The sequence below is a fragment of the Chlamydotis macqueenii genome, chromosome 10 (genome assembly GCF_036417535.1).
Source record: "Chlamydotis macqueenii isolate bChlMac1 chromosome 10, bChlMac1.mat, whole genome shotgun sequence".
Taxonomy (NCBI): Eukaryota; Metazoa; Chordata; class Aves; order Otidiformes; family Otididae; genus Chlamydotis; species Chlamydotis macqueenii.
Genome location: NC_141565.1, coordinates 2176046 through 2195690, shown reverse-complemented (window position 1 = coordinate 2195690; position 19645 = coordinate 2176046). Strand labels below are relative to the sequence as shown.

The window sequence follows — 19645 nt, the reverse complement described above, 5'->3', positions numbered from 1 at the left end:
CATGAGTTAGGATCAGTCTAACAACTCAAGAAGATTTCTCATACATCTACAAGGTTGAGGTTTTCCCTTCAAATGTCCTTCATTTTATGAGATCGATGCCAAAAAGCAAGCTCCCGCCTAACAGAATTGAGAAAAAAAAAAAAGTAAAGTTAACAGGAGGAAATGTTATTGTTCAGCTAAAAAAAAAAAAAAAAAAAAAAAAAAAAGAAAAACCACAAAAACCAACACTGAGAGATTACACAGAATTTGCGCCTCAGTTGTTCTGATCTTGTAAGTATCTTTTTCTCACCTTTTTCTCTATTTCTCTGAACCACTCACTTCTTAGTAACTACTTCAGCCATTATGCTGCTAATGTAACTTTAAAGTTAAATAACAACAGCTTTCCAACAACCGGGGCTCCACAGTAAGGACGGCATAAGGAACACAACTCTCAGTCTGAATACTTTCAGAGTGATTAATCCTTTGCAAGATTAATATCTTCCTGTACCTAAGAGTAACTTTCAGAGTACAACTTTGGTTAGTAAGCATAAACCAAGTCATACCACGTGGCTGTACTTTGGGCTCTGGTTAGTAGGTCTTTGTCACCAAAACTATCTGCACCTTTGGCCACTCTCTGCTGATTAGAACAGTTCCAGCCTACTTTTCCTAACCTGTTTTTAGAAAGATCTGTTTGATTTGTTTTCCACACAGATCATTCCCGTGTCAGTCACCCATTTCTTTCCACATTAAACTTCTGCCAAGTTCAAACAGGGAGCTTTACAAGTTTCCCTACAAAATCTGAATTCCTTCAATAGAGAAATACAAGCACTGAACACTCTGCTTGTACCTAAAAGAGCACAAAGAATCCAAATCCTTCCCTTTCCCAAAGCAAAAAAAAAGCAATCCCAAGTAAAAAGAAAAATGCAGCAGGTGTGCCCAAGCACTCAATCAGAACTTTTAGAAAATTTTAGTTAAGTATTGCTGCTGAATTTATATAGATTCAAATAAAGTTTATGACACTGCTATCAAAACAGCTATGAAAGGAAGAGGCAAGCAAGGAAACTACACAAATTTTGCACATCCATGTTGTACAACTTTTGCTAACAAAGCACCAGAACTCTATGTCATGCAGTAAAACCTCCACTTTTTTAGTACAATAATTTATAATTTTAATCTTATAATCAAAATTGACAAATATTGAGAGGTAGTCACTCAATATTTTAAAAGTGTTCTCTTAACATTATAAAGACTATTAAAGCTGAAGCGATATTTAAGACGTTGTCAATTTTAATTTGGCAAATTCAAATGCTTTACTAGAAATAAAGAGCATACTGAACACTGCTTTCTTGTATCTGAATGTATCAGAATCACATTCTATGACACACTTGTCATGCTTAGACTTCTTCCTTCTTCACCATAATGTTGAATCTTCACAGCAGCTCCCTTCAAAGAAAGATTAGGAAAGCCAGATCTTTAAAGCGGACCTTGCATTGCAGAAGCGGGGCTCTGAGTTTACATAAGCACTGACATTACACAGACATTTCGGACTATCATTTCTTTCCCCAAATCTTTCTATCAGTTGGATGTACATTCTCAGACACATGTCTATTTGCATTCTGAGCTTGCTCATGCTTGAATTGTTTCAAAAACTCCAAACTGTGTTTACGGTTGCCTGGAACACATCCACTTTACAACAAGGATAAAAAAGTTACTCAAATGTCAGCAATCCACTAAATGCCCTTCCCACACAAGTTTTCAAGGATTAAACAAAAGTGACTGAGAATCTCAGCACAAAGAATTACTGGCTCAGTTGCACGTAGTAAATAAAGTTAACACCGAGGACACCAACACTGAGAACATACCGGTTTTTAAACCAACCTCAGTTTTGCAGGAAAGGAACACAGCCTGAGATTAGGTTATTCAAGTCACTGCTGGGAGCTGCTAGTTATGCAAGCTAACTGTACGGTTCAGACATACCGCAGTTATTGCTAAAATACCATTGCAAAATACCAGACAATGCTAGATTATCTGTACAGTTAGACAGAATAGGATGCAGTCATCCAGCTAATTCAAGAGCTAGGTGTTCTCTGCATTCACTCAGGGCAGCTTTAAACCAGTAAATTTAGTTTATTAAATGTGGGCTCTGTGCCGGTGCCACCAGGTCAGTTCCGCAGTTCCAAGAGCCTGGGCATGGAAAATACCTACAGATTTGAGCACGGGGGGCAGCAGGGAACAGGGGCAATGGCACCAAAAAGGGCTTGAAAGGGGCATTGAGATATTTTTCTGTGAGAAGATAGAACAAATTATTCTCTCTTATGTTTTATTATAAAGCTCACCTGGGAATAGTTGAATATATGTTTTTGCAATAAGAACTAAGTCTAACATGATACTACTGGAATATTTTAGTTATAAACTGCCTGGACAGCTCTACTAACTTTACGCTATTGTTTCCTATGCACTGGTATTTGTAAAGAAGCCTGCATAAAATGGCAAATAAAAACTGAACATAATTAGAAATTACAGATTGTTTACAAGCAAGATTACTTAGACTATGTCAAACATTTACTGTCTTGAATGCCTCCAAAAATAAACTATGTTCCATTTTAACTCTATCTCACATTATCTTACTAAACACATCCCTTAAATTACAGTTCTGGTCTGGGTAGATTTTAGTTTATTTGACACAGCGCCATACAGAGTTTTTGTTTCAGAGGTACAATCTCAGAAAAGGAAAAAAAAAAAAAAAAAACCTCAATAATGACTAGTTGTAAGATAATGTCACAGACATTATTTACATTAGGTCTGGATTATTCACAACAGATCTGTAGTTGTGTGAAAAGGCAAATGCTACTTGGAGAAGACAGGCAAATATCAAGATCTAAAGTTCTAAACTGAAGAAGGGCTTTCCCCCTGCAAAGTAAATAACCATGCAGACTGAAGTAGGAGCTGAAGTTAAACATACACTTCTGATAAAGCAAACACTGAACAACTGTAGACATCATATCAATTTTGCTGAATTTCTCAAAAACCAAAAAGCAAATTTTAGTAGCAGTGAAAGAATACAAGCACAAAGCTTGGCAGTGGTAAGCATCCCATCCCCCAGGAAAGACTCGGGGACCTCGGAAGAAAGAATGGGGTAGAGTAAGAATGAAGGGAAAGATAACCAGAGAAAGTTATTTATACCTTTAGTTTTCCTCTAAGCGAATGAAGTCCTATGACAAACGGATGAAGTACATCATCTGTGGAAGGTAAGACAAAAAAGAAGACATTTACTATTTTAATAGACAAACTTACACACGTGCACAACATACTGAATTAATAACCAAAAAATTATTTTGTTAATTACATCAATAGTAGAGGTAACTTATCATCCTCCACCTGTTAAGAGTTTTCAGGGCCCTCCAGCCATTCCTTACTTCATGCAATGTTTCAGTGTAATGAGACGCACTGCATAACAACCAAATGCTATCCCAGCATTTGGATAACCTTCTTAGATCATAGAAATCTGCTGCTGCCAAAAACTCGCTGAGGTAAAAATTAGGTACAGAATACTTTCTTCTCAGACATCAGTTCCTCACTTACACACAGAAACACCTTGCTGACTCACAAATGTTATAACAAATCTTGGATCCAAAACAAAAAAAAAAAAAAAAAGGAAGTAATAAGAAGTTAAGCCTCTGAAGGCTATCTGTATCTTGCACATAAGCGTTAACTGCAAGAAGGAATAACTCCTAGGGAAACTGAAGAACTCTTGACTAAAAGATTGGAAGGTCAGATTAGTTAAAAAGAAGTGTAAGTCAAATATTCAAAAATATTCACTAGATAGTAAATGGTAAAGTGCCTTCTTACTTAAAGTTCCCATTCTAACTAGCAATTCCTAGAACAACCCCATGTGGAGATGCTTACAGAAAGCAAAGATGCGACACAGAATCATTGATGCTGGAAGGAACCTCGTGAGGTCATTGAGTTTAACCTCCCTGCTTCAAGCAGGAAGCAGGATCAGCTACAGCAGGCTGCCCAGGACCACACCAGTTGGGTTTTGAGCATCTCCACAAACACACACCCCATAGCCTCTCTGTGCAACTTATTCCAGTGTCTGACCACCCTCACAGTAAAAAAAAAAAAAAAAAAACAACAACAACAAACAAAAAAAAAAAAAACCAAAAAACCACACAACCAAAACCACAAAAACAGAAACAACAAACCACAACAAGTGTTTTCCTGTGTTTAGACAAAGATTCATGTGTTTTAATTTGTGCTCACTGCCCCTTGTGCTGTCCCTGGGCACTACTGAGAAGCCTGGTGTCCTCCTCTTCATTCCCTCCCATCAGTGTATTTATACACACAGATAAGATGCTCTGCAAAGCATTCTCTTCTCCAGGCTGAACAGTCCCTGCTTCCTCAAGTCTTTCTTTATATAAAATGCAAGAAAGTACACATTAAAAAATTCAAGAAGAGATCTTACATTGCTAGCTCACTATTGGTTAGAAGTATAGTCTGAACTGTACATTAACCCTGCTTATTAACTAACTAATTACAGCAAACATTTAGGAATGTGACACACAAAATACTGTGATATGCAAAATATTGTGAATATGTTTTCCATCACAGAAAAAGATAAGCAGGGAGACTGGGGAGAAGGGAGGAAGAAATGCTCTCTTTCGGACACCAGAGGAAAAGCTGAGGAGATCTTTAGTTCTAACAGAAGACAACCAGCCAGCAATAATGACATATTTAGGAAACAATCCACAGGGAATCAAGGGAGAGGAGGTGTTGTTTGTTTGTTTATTTTAAACAGATTACTTTACTGAGGAATAAGGTGTGGAAAGTGATGTGACCAACAGGTATATGGGGGCCAGAAGCAGAGAAAAACAGGGAAGATCAAAAACACTGTAAGAACAAGCAGAGGACCAAAGAAAAACATCCTCATAGGAACCAACAGAGGCATGGGGGCTTAGAGGGGGGAAGTGCTGGGTTTTTGGGTTTGGTTTTTTTGGGGGGGGGGGGTTTGGGTTTTTTTGTTTGTTTGTTTGTTTTTTTTTTTTTTAATAGTAGCTAGGTTCACAATCAGCAAACTGGTAAAAATACGGATAGACTTATGATTCTCACACTTAGGTAAGAGGTCAAGAAATTTGTAAAGACCAGTTCCTGAGGAAAACATGAAAACCAAAAATCAGTAAGAACATTTGCTTACAGAACTGGGAACAAGTTTAAGAAGCAAGTGAGCTGACAAAAATACCAGCTGTTGCAGATGTGAGACTCAATTAAACCTGAGAATTCACCTAAGACAATAGGAAGCCAAGGGAGAAGAAAATTACTCTGTACTGGAGGAAGTCTGTGTACTTGGAGGATTTCCACCTGAGACACTCCACAGCATAAGAGAAAGGGCAAGGGAAGCAGGTGTCCTGTAAGGGGAACCCTGAACTTGCACAAGTTGATCACTGATCATACTTTAGTGTCAAACCACTGCTTTTGAAAAATTAAACATTCTGCCACAAATATACACCTAACTGCACAAACAGCCAGAACAAGAGATTGAAACAAAGAGAGTTTTAAAATGACAGGTTTGTGTTTCAGTGTTGTGAAGTCACTTTTGAACTAGACGCTGATGGGTTTAGAAAAATGCATGTGGACAATACTGTATTTAGGATTAGGTAATCACTAACATCAGACATTTCCGCGCTGTGATTCAGATGGTCATACATCTGCATACACAATATCTTGTATGTGATACTTCTACAACTGAACCCCAGTGTTATATTGTTATGGCATTTCTGTTGTTTCTTCCAGTTTTCACTACAATTAGTTTGGTAAATATAGCACTCTGTCACTGGCAGTGCTGAAAATCTATTACCAGAAAAAAATATTGAATTCATTTTATATTGTATGAAGGAACTTAAAACTTAATCAAAATCAGCTAGGCTTTTTAAAAGTTATGACAAAAACCTACTACTACACTTTTTTGGGGCTACACCGTTAATTCCCTGCCTTTTAAATAAGCAATGTGATTTTTTTTAAGTCTCTATGAGACACTCGGAAAGACACCCAATATACAAAGGAAACTAAAATTTAAAAAAATCCTCTGCCAGACATAAATATGCAAACAAAAGGGAAAGAATATCTTACGGTTACGGCAGCAGTATTATTTGTGCTGATAGAATTCAAAATGTTTTCAAATGTAAGACAATTTTAGTCTCAATCTGCCAGTTAACTGTATTGAAAAATTTATTCAGAGAGCACAGCACTTCTGTAAAACTAAAAAATTCCAGGTACTGTCCTGTAATGTAACATCACAAGGGCAGATCTTACTGGAATAGGTAAAAATAGCACTAGTGAACATGCCAAAGGAGAGTCTTTCCACTATATGGCCAGTGCTTAGATTGCAACATCAGCTGGCTCTCTTTTTATAACCTCTTGATTGCCAGTGAACAAGTTACACAGTCAACTTAAAAGGTTTGAGAAATCCAAGAGTAAGCTCTGGAGCTCACTTTCAGCTGAAATCAATCCACTGTATCACTCTGACACCAACACTTTGTTTCAGTGTGCTATTATTGCCTGCGTAAGCTTTATACTTGCCCCTCAAGCATTTAACAGAGATGAATGATGCAATTCAGAATATGGTCTATTTTTTGTTAAATGTCAGCATAAAATTAGAGGCTAGCACACTTTCTTGTTTCTTTTGGCTGCACCACACTCTGGAAGCTACTTAACTTACTACATTATCACGTGCCATCCTCCAATTAACCCGTTTTGGCCCGTTTATGCAAACACACTCCCTCAACTCCAGCCACTCTGGAACAACCACTCCCTAGCACCTAAACTCCAGATGTTTTGGTTTTTTTCCCATGTTTCCACATAAAGACAACAACCATCACAATATGAACATTTTACTGTTAGATCAGTGATCAAACTGAGACAGAAATTCATGCTCCTTACCTGACTTACTGATGACTGAAATTGCTTAGCTTTCTAATTAGGTAGCAGGGAAACCAGTATCCTCCCATCTTCAATACCACAAACAGGTTTCTGCCTGCTCGTGCCTACAGATTGGCATTGATTGGACACGGCTTTCAAAAATTATTGGAAAGGGAAATAGGGAGAAAAAAGAAAGCTATAAAAAAGCAAGATGTCTCTTAGCTTACACAGTTACTATTACATTTTTTCCCTCAGTCTAAGAAAAACTAAATGATCATCAACACATTTAACTTTCCTTAAGCTTGAAAGTGCCACCATAATCAAAAATATGTTTCTTATTTGCACGCAGTGGCCCCAGTACTTGTATCTATATGAAGACATGTACACAGGACTCACGCAAATTCAAAAGCAGACAGAGCTTAGACACATTTGCCATGCTTAATGCAAGAGTTTTACAATACAGGTTTTACAAAAAAAAGTAAAAATTACAACAAAGGTGTGCTTAAAAGGTATTTTATTTGGCTTATGAAACAGATTAGACCCGAAGGAATTCAAATTCTATCAGAAATTATCAAAATAAGGAATTTACCTGACATGAATCTTGGCATTAACAGTAAATACCGAACTTCTGGAATTCTAAAAAAAGGTTTTATAGAATCTGAAGTTTGAGTCATATCCTATGCCACAAACATTATAAACTTTTGGTGAAACTTAGAACAAAGTTTCTAAAATAAAATAAAAAAAAAAATTGTTGTTACTATAGATCAAAAACGCCTTCTCAACTAGAAGCTAGAAAAGTAGGCTCTTTCATCGCCACATTAAGTGGAATTAAAATCCACTTTGCTTTTTCTTTTACAATAAATTTATTAAAATATTTTATTTTCTATGACAATCATTTGGAATAACGTAACTAGCTTTTTTTTTTGTTAGCAATAAATCAGGAATTTTCAAAATTGTTAAAATATTATTCACTATTACTTTTTCCTCCCAGCAACATCACCGTCATGGAAGCTTCCAGCCTAACGGTTCACCCTACACTTGCTCTATTACGTTGCAGGACTATCCCTCTGCGTTCCTACGTTTCTGTAATAATTCCATGCAAACAAAAGGGAGTAAACGTATCTCCACTTATTTCACTATGCTTCCTTCAGTTTCACCAATGAACTCTTATGTAAAATCTCACATGTGGTTTCATTTACACAGGGAAAATTATTGACTAAAGCAAAAAGGGTGATAATTTACTTGTTTGTCCAACAAGGAGTCACAGTGGGGAAGATATACTTCATGTCTTCCACAGGTAGGAAGAGAGTAAAGAGAGAGTAGTGCCTTTTGTGGTATGTTAATAGTCCATAAAGACCACTCTAGATAATACTGGAAGCACGACCAGACTTTGAGCAAACACTGTTACATGATTGAGAACAGAACAAGAAAGTGGAATATGCAAAACCTAGCTCAAATTACTGATAGAGTTGACGGGGACATACACTGAAAGCAAATGACTAGCAAAATAAAAGACATTGCAGAAAAAAAAATAAAAAGGAACATTAGTCATATATTAAAGTTTCTTAATATGTACCTAAATGTTAGCCCTACAAAGGTACAAAGGCATTAAAGACACTTTCTTCTATTTGCACACTACCTTCTATCTCCCTCTTGCTAGTCTCTCCAGCCAGGTGTTCCCAAAACGCTCATTTTCAGAACTCTAGCTCATTATAGCGAAAATACATATGTAACAAGACTATAATGGGGGCTCTGAGCCTTTTTTTAAAGTCTAAACCTCTGAGCCAGCTTTACTTAACATGGTTAACCCCATGCCACACCCAGCTGCGAGTTAGTGAAGCAACCTCCCTCTAGCTTGTGAACTAAAAATATACAAGATGTCTCAACTGCTCTTAACCGATACTACGTATTTCAATTGGAATGTAATATTAATTAACACCCTTTTGTCAGCTGTTTGTCAAAAATGAAATATTTTAGGGCCAAATCAATAGCAAATATGCAACGTAAGCTGAAATCTGAAATGAAGCAGTCTAATGCAGGAGTAAGAGAAAACAGGCAGCACTACCGTAATCAGCTCAGCATCTGCAGAGAGCCACAACACAGCAAGTGAAACGATTCCGCAGACCAGTGAAACTGAGAACAACAACATCATCATAATAAAAAGGGGCTTATATCAGGAGAGCTGGAGATACAGGTCCCACTTGCAGATTTTGAGATAGTGCAAAGAAAGAAGGCAGAGTCACTCACACACTCACCACACGCACAAATTATTTGCAAGGCAATTCTCGAACTTTTGCCTGAAGTCAAAGCAAATCAGCTTTGACTTAACTGTACTCTCCTTCATTTATGCAAGGGTGCAGGACACACTTTGAACACGCACAGGAGAAACGGCAGAACACAGACACACCTGCAACTGCAAACAAATCCAACGACCTGCCTTTGCCACCACATTGTCCTATCTAAATCCAGAGGATTTTTGTCTTAAAATGTTAGCTCTAAAAGGCTTGCCATTCCCCATAAGCAAGAAAAAAACCCTGGAAAATATATAATTAATTCACATTGACTGTGTCACTTAAAACTCTGAAAAAAAAGGATACATTCTATTTATTAATTATTGAGTTATAATTCTTAGCTCTGAAGTCTACCAAGAAAACGCTTTACTCATTTACAAACGCCTCAAGAACAGCGCTTTGTTTATCATCATCTACTCTATGCACAGCAGCATTTCAGTACACAAGATGACTATATTCCATTAAAATGTAAAAGGTCAGTACACACTCCTGCAATAAAATCAACTTTGTGTGAAACAGATGACATTTATAGTACAAACACAATATTCAAGTCACTAAAGGAATAAACGTGCGCCAGCTGCTTCTCAAAGCAAAATTGTTGTTTACAAAAAATAGTGTACGCAGCAAGAGCCAACAGAGCACTGAGAATTATTCACAGAACTTTGTCCAAAACATACTTTCTTTTCAGAAAAACTAAGAACATCGCTAAATACGTATCTGGATTACCCATACGGAATACAACTTAACTCTGTATGGTATCTACTTCATGCTCTCTCAAAACTCCTGGTAACACATGCTCATTGCTAAAATACCTTGTTAGTTTGTCATAAAGCTAGCATTTTTACCCAATTTCCCAGTGTTACATCAACACCTCTTTCAATTCATTTCTGGAGCCAATAAAATGTTTCCACAACCTTATTCAATACACTGTGGTTACATTTCATACTAGAAAATTCTGAAGGGTTTTGCATAAGTAATTACACAAAACTCAATCAAAATCGGTTCAATGCTGATATAAACACATCTGCTCATTTATAAAATAAACTTATGTGAAACTTACTGAAACTATGCTTAAATTACCATGCTTGAAATTTTAGTTAAATTACAAGTTTTTTGTTAGTTCTCCAAATAAAGATAACTTTGACTTATGCAATTAGTTGTTTTTATGAGAAATAGAACACTGGCTTTTATTTCTCTTCACACAGTTAGAGTCTTTAGATTTCTGCATTTGTAAGTTAGAAGACGGCCTAGAACTTATTTCTTACAAAACAATCATCCTTTTCAATTACTCATTTGTTTCAAGCTGAATTTGCATGGAAGTTTTGGAAACTCAGCTGCCCAAAAAAAATAATGTTACCCTTATTTCCTAGGCAACTGGTCTGATGTGATCATGGCCCCCAGCTGTCCCTTCCACCTCTCCTCCAGGAACTCTTGGACATACTAGCTTATTTCAACTAAACAGTCAGGTATCAAGAATATGAAATTCCCACAGGCTACAGAAATAAGAAGCCAAAGTACAGAAGAATTCTTCGCTGTCCTGGGCTCTTCATCAGCCAGGGCACCACAGCACAAACCTTTGGTGTGCCCGCCGCAGCGGCACATCACCACGTGATGAAACCAAACCAAGCAAAAACCCTCCCTCTTGCCTAGCTGGCAGGTCAAGGAGGTAGACAAGCAACATCAGAATAGAGGGAGAGGAGGAGGAGAAAAAAAAAAAAATCTGGAGGGTGCAAGTAAGGCAATACCAAAGATGGGGAAGCAAGGGGTGCTAGAGATATTACAGAAGTGTGGCAAAGGAAGAGACTGAAGGTGTCATTTTGCAGCAGAGATGATCACAGACCCAAATACAAACCTGTATTGAACTAGACTTCGTTAGTTCATTTGCTCTCATAACTTTATTAGGAATATTAAAATAATTTAAACATTCTGTATCCATAACAAAAAGTGAATTCATCAGCACAACTCCAGCATTTGAAACTAACTGATTTTGAGACTTATTTTTACCCAGTAATTCAAACTAACAGCTTTTGATTCCTATCTCCTCCAAAAGTTTTAGAACCAACAGCTCTCATCATCTCAATATAATTTGTTTTCAAAGACAGAAAACAAGGAAAACTTGTTTTTTCCTCAACTCCTGGTTTCCCAACAGGGAAGAAGCCAAATAAATAAACTGGGGGGAGGAGGGGAGTACAAGTCCCAGAAGAAACTACTGCTGATTTAGCATACCAAGAAGTGCTGACCAATGATTTCTGTGGGTCATGTTTGTGGTTTATAAAATATGAGTTATTTTAACAAGTTGTAGTAAGTTCAGGCCTTGAGACAGCAGTAACTTCATATGTAATCTGAATGGACTTTGCTCTTGTTAAAGAATAAAAAAAGGAAAATTTTACGTACACACCAAAGGCATTCAACTGAAAACAATAAAGTTTTATATCTTCTTTGGAAAAAAAAAAAAAAGTAGGTATTTTCTCTGCTTTCTCTAGTTCCAAATTTTCTTTCAAAGCAGGTTAGTCAGCAGTGTTGCACAATAAGTTGTCGAGTCCTGAAGATATTAAGTATGGCAACAAACCATATGAAAAACACATTCCAGATTTCTGAAAGCACCACTGCTTCAACCCAAGTGAGCCAGTTCACATCTAATTTAATAATCTAAGATTAAATTGCTTACCATATTAATCAGTTCTCCATTTCACAAACATAAATACAGATCCATACCTTTTTAATTATTAATTGTAGCCTTAGGGTCTAGCTACAGAAAATACTCATTAAGACAAACTAAATTAAAGCCACTTCCATTGTGAATATGTATCCACAGAGCAGACCAAACTGCCTGAAATTAACTCTCACATTCACCAATTCAATCTTTTCTTCCACACCAACACTGCAGACATGTCCTAAAGGATAAGCATGTCCATTCAAATTATATCCTAGTTTTACCCAATGCAGCGATCCTTTAGGCAATATTTGGAGCTGGGTTTTTCAGAAACACTAAAATATAAGACATTTTAAGAGTCTTTTGTACAAAACTATTTTCAGATATCTTAAGCTGGCTTTGGTTTTTCAAGAATCTTAGTTTTACTTCATTACAGACCCTTCCTGTTCTGCATACCTACAACAACCTACAATTGCACCTGGAACGCACACTGTGCTGTAGCAATTCCACTACAACTGGTTTTGAGGTCTCATTGTCCCAGGTAAGGTCTCTGTATTTATGGATGTCACTTAAAGGCTAAGAAGGAAAAAAAAAAACACAAACCAAACCAAAACAAAACCTACACAAATTATTTAGCCTGACGCAGGCAGACGAACAATGGACAGGAGATGTGCTTTTAGCACAGGCAGGTTATCTGTGTGTACATTTAGACAGCAGATAAGACGAGTCAGAAACAGAGCAATCCTTGAGCCCTGGCTCTAACACCGTTTATACATGGCAAAGTTGTAACGCTTTAGAAGAAATTGGCAAACTAAATAATTTAGAAATCTAGTTTTCAAATGCCTTTTTTAAAACTGAATCTAAGCCAAAAAAAAAAAAAAAAAAAAAAAATCGAGCAAGCAGCTCAAACCGAAGAATGCCTAAGCAGAAGGCACTCAGTTAGCCAAGGCGACTCCAGCGCGTTCTCCGCTCGGCTCAGAAGGCAGCGGGCCGCAGCCACAGAACGGCTGGGGATCCCCGCCGCCGGCGCAGGACGGACAGAGCCGCCCGCAGCGACGCGGAGCCGCGAGGAGGCCGGGCAAGCGGAACCACCGCTGGGCATCCCCCCCGCCCCGCGCCCAGGGCACCATTCCAGGCGCTTGCTCCTGGATGCCCGCCGCTCATCCCGCCCGTAGGCCGGGCCCCAGCCGCGGAGCACACCCGCCTCGGCCGCGCATTCCCGCCCCCCCCCGATTCTCCCGGGGGCGGCTCCGACCGCGGGGCTCGGCGCTGGCAGTGACAGCCGGCGGCTACCGCACACCTCCCCTCCCACCTGGCCGGCCGCAGCCGCCACGGGCCCCAGAGCCACCCCCCCCACCACCCCGAGCTTTTTGGCACCTTCCCCGCGCCCAGTCCGGGCCCCCGCGCAACCCCTCCTCGGGAGGCGGCAGCCCCCGGCCGGGCCCCGCGGCGGACAGGGCGGCAGGCCCCGGCGCGCACCGGCCGATCCGACCGCGAAGGGCTCGGCGATGAACCGCCACCCGCAGGTACGGAGATGGCCGATTCCCCCCACTCCTTCCTCCTCCGGCCGCCCTCCCCCGCGCCAGTTTCCCTCACGGCCGAGGCGGCGGCCGGGTCAGCGCGCCCAGGGCTGAGCCGCCGCTGGGAGCAGCCGGCGCCGCTCCAGGCGCCAGCACCGAGGAAGGGAGAGCTGAAAAGGAAGGGGACCTCTTCTCTCCCCCGTTCCCCGCCTTGTCGTCTGCCGCTCGCCAGCCCCACACGCTCCTACCTATGTCACTCCCTCCCGGCGGCTCCCTCCAGGCTCTCGTCCCGCTCGGCGCCGTTCGTTTCGTTCCTCATCTAAAATGGCGGCCTCACACTCAGCGAGACATTTATCCTCCGCCCATCGACCTCTCGGCACTCGGCTCCTTCCCTATCGCCTGTCTCTCCTTCTTTTCCCGTCCTCCTCCTCCCCGCCTCTCGGCCTGACCGCGGAGCGCCGAGCTGTCGATAGAGCGCGCTGCTCCTCCCTGTGGGCCGCCATTTGGGAGCGGAGGCGGCTGAGGCGCCGGGGGCTGGCCTCGCCCGGCCGCCGAGGGAGGCGAGGCAATCCCGCCGCCTCTCTCCTCCCCCACCGCCTCTCGAGAGCCGATCGGGGCGGGGAGGACGAGCTGTTCCGCTGCGTAGGGGCAGCTGGAGCCACCTCCGTCTTCCAGCGGCGCCCGCCGCCAGCATGGCGTTACCGCCACAGCCCCGCGCCGGCCGCTCAGCCCTGCCTGGGCGAAACCTCTCGGTTGTTTGACAGTTAATTAAATGGTGCGCGGCGGCGGGGCCCCCCTCCGCGGGCCGACACCTGCCTCAGCTTCCAGCGTAGAGCCCGTAAGTCTTACCTGTCCAAAAAGCAACCCCTGTTTCTGAAGGGAACGGGCAGAAATTCCCGAGGGGCGGTACGTGCTGAGAGGGGTGGGCTGTGAACTTGCTGGGAAAGGTATCTGCGGAGAAATTAAAAAAAAAAAAAAAAAAAATAGCGTCCAGCCTCTTTGCCCGGAGGAGACAGGGAACAGCTGTCAGCAATCCCCTGTGTGTAACTGGGCACAGCCGCCCTGGCAGAGCAGAGATACTGAAGGGCTCTGCTCTCTGTTAAAATACTGCCCCCGCACCACAGCTAACTTAAAGTCAGGATTTCAAATGTACAGCACTGCACATTAAATCCTAAACAGTTCGCTTTATCACCCCCAAACAAAACTTCGAAGGATAGCCATTGCAAAGTAAAGCATTTCTCTTAGGACTGTTTTTAAACGTGCACACACATTTGCATTTACAGACATACACGTTACATTAATTGTTAATTAAATAAGCTCTTCTCTAAAAGCCTCCAGCAGAATTCTCTCAGCCTTACTTGGGATTTCTCTACAGAAGGAGGTTTATTCCGATATAAACCTTGCCTGGAGTTCAGCTAAAGTCACATTAACCTCACAGAGGCATAGCAAGGGCAAGAAAAAGCAGCACTGTTGGGCTTGCCTCTCCTAAGCACCAAATAAGAAAAAACCCATACAAAGTCTTTAGCTACTGGTGCCTTCCAGGGAGAGGTGTGGTTGCCAAGTAATAGGAGACTGAAACGGGGATGGCAACCAGGAGCTCTGAAAGGCTGGAACAGAAGTTTCCATGTCTGTAGAATACTGTGATTCAGTAGTTTACTCCCATATGTTCCAGAAGTTACCCACTTATTTCACTGTAATAATGCCTTCAATTTAGAGGATATTGCTAAAAGAAAGATTTAACTAAACTATTTTAGCATGCTTTTACAAGACAAACCACATGGAGATTTCAACCCTTCCCAGTAGGAAAAGCGCTTAATTCTTTTATTTTTCTCTTCCCCATTGCCATGGGCTCAGACTTACCAAAATAAAATAAATTAAAAAAAAAAAAAAAAACACAGAAAAAAAACCCCAGAAAAACAAATCCAGACCACGATGGTATATACCAAAGACAAAATTTATGAGTGTGAATCATTCTTTTCAAATTCTTAAAGCGTAGCTTTTCTTTTAAGTGTCACATTTAAACTGAAGGATCCCTCTGATGCACATGCACAGTTTACATGACTTTAACAGGAGTCACGTCCATGTATCCGACTGCAAGAGTTGGCCCAGGAGAAAGAAAAACTCAAAGCAGTCTGTGTTGTAAATATTCACATTGTTTAAGACTAAGCAATCCATGTAATATGGTAGAGAGTAGTACAGATTTTGGCAAAACATGCAAAAGGAGCTTAAATATTATAATGTAGAATATGAATAAGGACATGCCATGAGAAGCCTAAATAAAGGGAAACAAAAGAGGGATAACCACCTCAGGAATAATTGGTTTTGACAGAAGACCATTCATGAAGTTTTAAACTTTTTTAAAGGAGTAGAAGGATCAAGGATTGTAGTCATGGAACAAATGAACACAGATATGGAGGAGAGCAAGCCAAGTTTCAGGTAGTTAAACAATGTAGCACATGCAAAGAAATGCAATAATTACAAGAAAGAAAAAGAAAAGCAAACAAGGAAACCAAGCAAAGAAACTCAGACATTACAACCCTAAGGTAGAAGGGATGCAAAAATTGAACAAACTTTCCAAAATAAACTGAAAATTATTAGCTTTCTTCCTGAGGATGATCTATTTTATGTTTGTGCTTAGTGGTTGGGTTTACAATATGTTTAACATTTGAATGTCCGGGTATTAGACTTTCATTTGCCCAGGCATATAATCATATAATAAAATCTTACATTTTCACCATGTGAAGTGTTTTCTGCCTCTATAAAAAGCAGCCTGAGGAGTGATTAGAAAGAGAATGAGAACCAGTGCCACTAGGGTTTAGAGTGGGCTAGTGATAGTAACGATTATCTTGAGATATTAGGCAAATCTGTCCAGTGGTTGCAGACTTGGGAACTCCCTTTCAGCCAGGGGGTATGTCACCCAGGGAAAGCCAGCTTAACTTCACAGACTTCAGTTTCCTCCTAGTTAAAAATGGGATGAGGACACGGAGTGATCATCTTTGAGAAGAGTTTTAGTATTGACAGCTGAAAAGAAGCATGTGAAAGTTAAACCTATTATTTATTTGTTGTGGTTCAGTTTGCTATGTGCAGTATTCATGTATTCCCAGTCTACTTAACTGTGATTACTTGTGGACTCTCAGAAAGTATAAAATGTTTTAAGTGGCATCATATAACCTTAATTGTGTCTTTAGTACATAAAAAAAAAGACAACTGCCATTTTATCCAAGGTTATTCAATCTGAGCCACGTTTGAAGTATTGTGCTTCTGCATGATTTTGATATATGCTATAAGTTACTTTCTTATTCCCCCGTAAGATTTTTTTTTTCAGTGGGAGAACATTGCTTATGAAAAATTTAAGTCAAGTTAGATACAAAAGAAGTAATGTACAGAGGCTATGGAGAAAGTGGCCTTGACCAAATCAAACAATGTCAGCTTAAAAGAGAAGTACTCCAAATAAGGAATTTCTTATTTGTATAACAGTGCATAAACTACTTATATTTTATAGTTCAGCTATGAGTTTATTATTTCCCTGTGTCACTGAAGTTATCAAAGAAGAGGAGTAGGAATGTAGTTTATAGTTTGTTTGGTTTTTTCCACCCATTGTAGAATTTTAATTGCATACAGTACTTTACAACAATAGGACATCTTATATATGAAGCTGTTAACAAAGCAGTTAACTTGTTTTGTTGGAATGGACAGCACAGTCTGTTAACATTATTTTTGTTGTTTTATCCTGAATAAACTCTTACGTTTTTATTTTATCCATATCCAACTAAATGTGGTTGCTGTTGGGCTGGCTAAGGTGCATGCATTTCTCCACTCTGTTCAGCATCTCTTCAGCCAAATTATGAAGCTAAATCTTAGGAGTTTTTCTTGTGAAAATAACACCCGACTTCCTACAGGCACAACACAAAAGACACCTCCTTTGAAAGCTTCAGTCTTTATCATCAGCCGTAGCTTAAGCACATAGTGACTTCCTTACTTCCCTGGAAAGGCTGGATTCTGGAAGCAGATCCATTTGAGCAATTCCTGCACTCAGAGAACTCAGGGGAAGTCAAGCTCTGAGACGGGGTAGCGTAGGCCTGTGTATCTGCAGGTTCTAACCCCCAAGGATTTCCTTCAGTAAATCATCATCTCGGTGTGAGCTCAAGCCATGTACTCTATGATACAGAATGGACTGTCTAATACAAGCTCCTATATGCTATTATTACTTCGTGCTTCAGTATCTATTTTTAAGTGCACTGTAGTTTATTTATTTGGAGAGTCAAGCCAATTCAAGTGCTTTAAGACAGTTACCAAGAGCTGTCATGCAAAGGTTCTTTTGTTAGGTTGTACACAGGCACGCACACCCTGTTAGAAATGCTGCCTGAGGTAAATACATGGTGCCGTAGTTGCCTCCACAGTGCTGCAGACAAGTTTTGCCTTATCTGTTGACCACTTCATTCTGTATATAAATTTATTCTTATTTTTTCATTTCTTTCTTCTTTTTTACTGCTTTAACACTTTCATTTATGAAACATGCTTGTCTAAAAAAACATATGGAATTCCTTGCAATGTTAAGGACTATAATCCTCTACAGATGTATATATTCTTCCAGAATCAATTCCATCTCTAATACTATAATCCATCTATTAGGTATTCATACTTATATGATTCTTGGGTTGTCCTTATATAAACTTAACAATAAAAATATTTGATGAAAATGTCAATTGCAATAGACTTTCAATACAAGTTTGTTTGGGAACACTTCAGAGTAAAATTGAAACAGATTTTCATTAAGCCTTACAGTATTAAATAAGTTATTTTGAGAGAGTAGCTCTATAAACAGCAAGCAATAATCTTACTGGGGAAAAAAAAAGCTATGTTAGCCTTTCTTCACTGATAATCTTACATGAAGCATTCTTAAAATTTTCAGCAAACTCTCTACCAGTTTTTAGTCCTCCATATGTTCCTACTGTAATTTATGGTATTATAGATATCCAGTGTCTCTGGGCTTGTTATATGCAGTGCAGCAGAGAGTTTCTGCTTCTCCAATTTCAGTGCAATGCAGTTTGCTTCTAGGAAAATTCAGAGGCACTGCACTACCCCATCCAGTTCTCTCAGACTCTTCTCCAGACAGGATGAGTTAAGTTGCTTTCCTGAATTTTAGATACTAATTTGCATACTTATTGCCAAGATTTAATTTTCTTCTAGGGTGAAAAGAAGTTGTGACATATAAGAATGCTGGTCATAACTTTGAAACCTGAGATTCAAAGCACGAGTCCTGCTTATAGATGATTGTCCCTGCTGCATGACTCAGCCCATGTCCATTGACTCATTTGCTGTTACAGACCTTGGCTACCTGTTTGTTTGCAAATGCAGTAACAATGCAGCAAAGCTAACTGAAAAAAAAATTTAAAAAATTAAAATAGCACTAAAGCAACGTGGTTTCAAAGTGGTCTCTTAAATTATGTCTGTCAGGTAAAGTTGTATTTTATCAGGTGACCATAGCAGTGGTTTCTCCCTGTAGTTGGAAATGTATTGGAGGGATAGCAGTCAGACTCCCAATAGGATCAAGAATCTGGGTAACATTCCTTTCGTCATGGACAGAACTTAGGAAACTTTAAAGAGGAGCATGAGACAAACATATTAAGTCAGCTGGTATACTGCTGTATACTGAGAATATCAAACTAGGAAAATAATTTTAGAATGATTTTTTTATAAATCTGGAGATGCTGAACTGATGGGTGCCACCTGCACAGTGAATAAATACTCAGTCTGAATAAGCATTATTGGAGCTCCGCAAGGGGGAAAAAAAAAAACCCACCAAAAAACTAGGCTTTAGTTTGTTGCTATTTGAACAGCCATTTCTACTTCATAAGCAATAAATACAGCACTTTGATTTATACATGTATTCTATTTTTGAAACCTAACCAAACTGGTTTATTGGGTTTATTCTGACTTTCTGAAAAAGTCTAACCACAATAAAATCTATTCAGAGCTAGGTACTGCAGTTTAAAAATAACAAAGCATAAATAGCTCTTTCCTGACAAACATTTTCAGAACCTAGCCTGAATATGTATTGCTCAGCTGCAGAAGACGTTTTATTATACCTGATCCAGAGCTACATGAAGAGACTGATCATCTGATTTGGCATCACCGCAAGCTATGCATTACTTCTCCTCTGCATGGAGAATTTCTAGTGTGTGGTAACCGAACTGCATTCAACACTTGGTTTCTCTAGAAGTTATTCACTGTGATAATGTACATTAGGATGACAGCAAAATTTCAGTTTTCTGTGAAGAATCACA

General features: G+C 39.7%; 1 protein-coding gene and 1 long non-coding RNA gene across 9 annotated transcripts in view; one reads left to right on the top strand and one right to left on the bottom strand.

The window, feature by feature from the left end:
* Positions 1-13729, bottom strand: part of RAF1 (Raf-1 proto-oncogene, serine/threonine kinase) — a 43546-nt gene extending 29817 nt beyond the window's left edge. For 4 of the 5 annotated variants that reach the window (XM_086755325.1, XM_086755327.1, XM_086755328.1 and 1 more), the window contains exons 1-2: positions 13607-13729; positions 3163-3218 (exon numbers count right to left, since the gene is read on the bottom strand). The gene's annotated coding sequence lies outside the window, so the exon portion shown is untranslated. The remainder of the gene's footprint in view (positions 1-3162; positions 3219-13606) is intronic. The other variant, XM_086755326.1, reaches the window with a different exon arrangement.
* A 130-nt stretch (positions 13730-13859) lies between these two features.
* The window catches only part of LOC147599454 (uncharacterized), a 28296-nt gene continuing 22510 nt past the window's right edge, over positions 13860-19645 (top strand). For all 4 annotated transcript variants that reach the window (XR_015259537.1, XR_015259536.1, XR_015259535.1 and 1 more), the window contains exon 1: positions 13860-14196. This is a non-coding gene — a long non-coding RNA (uncharacterized LOC147599454). The remainder of the gene's footprint in view (positions 14197-19645) is intronic.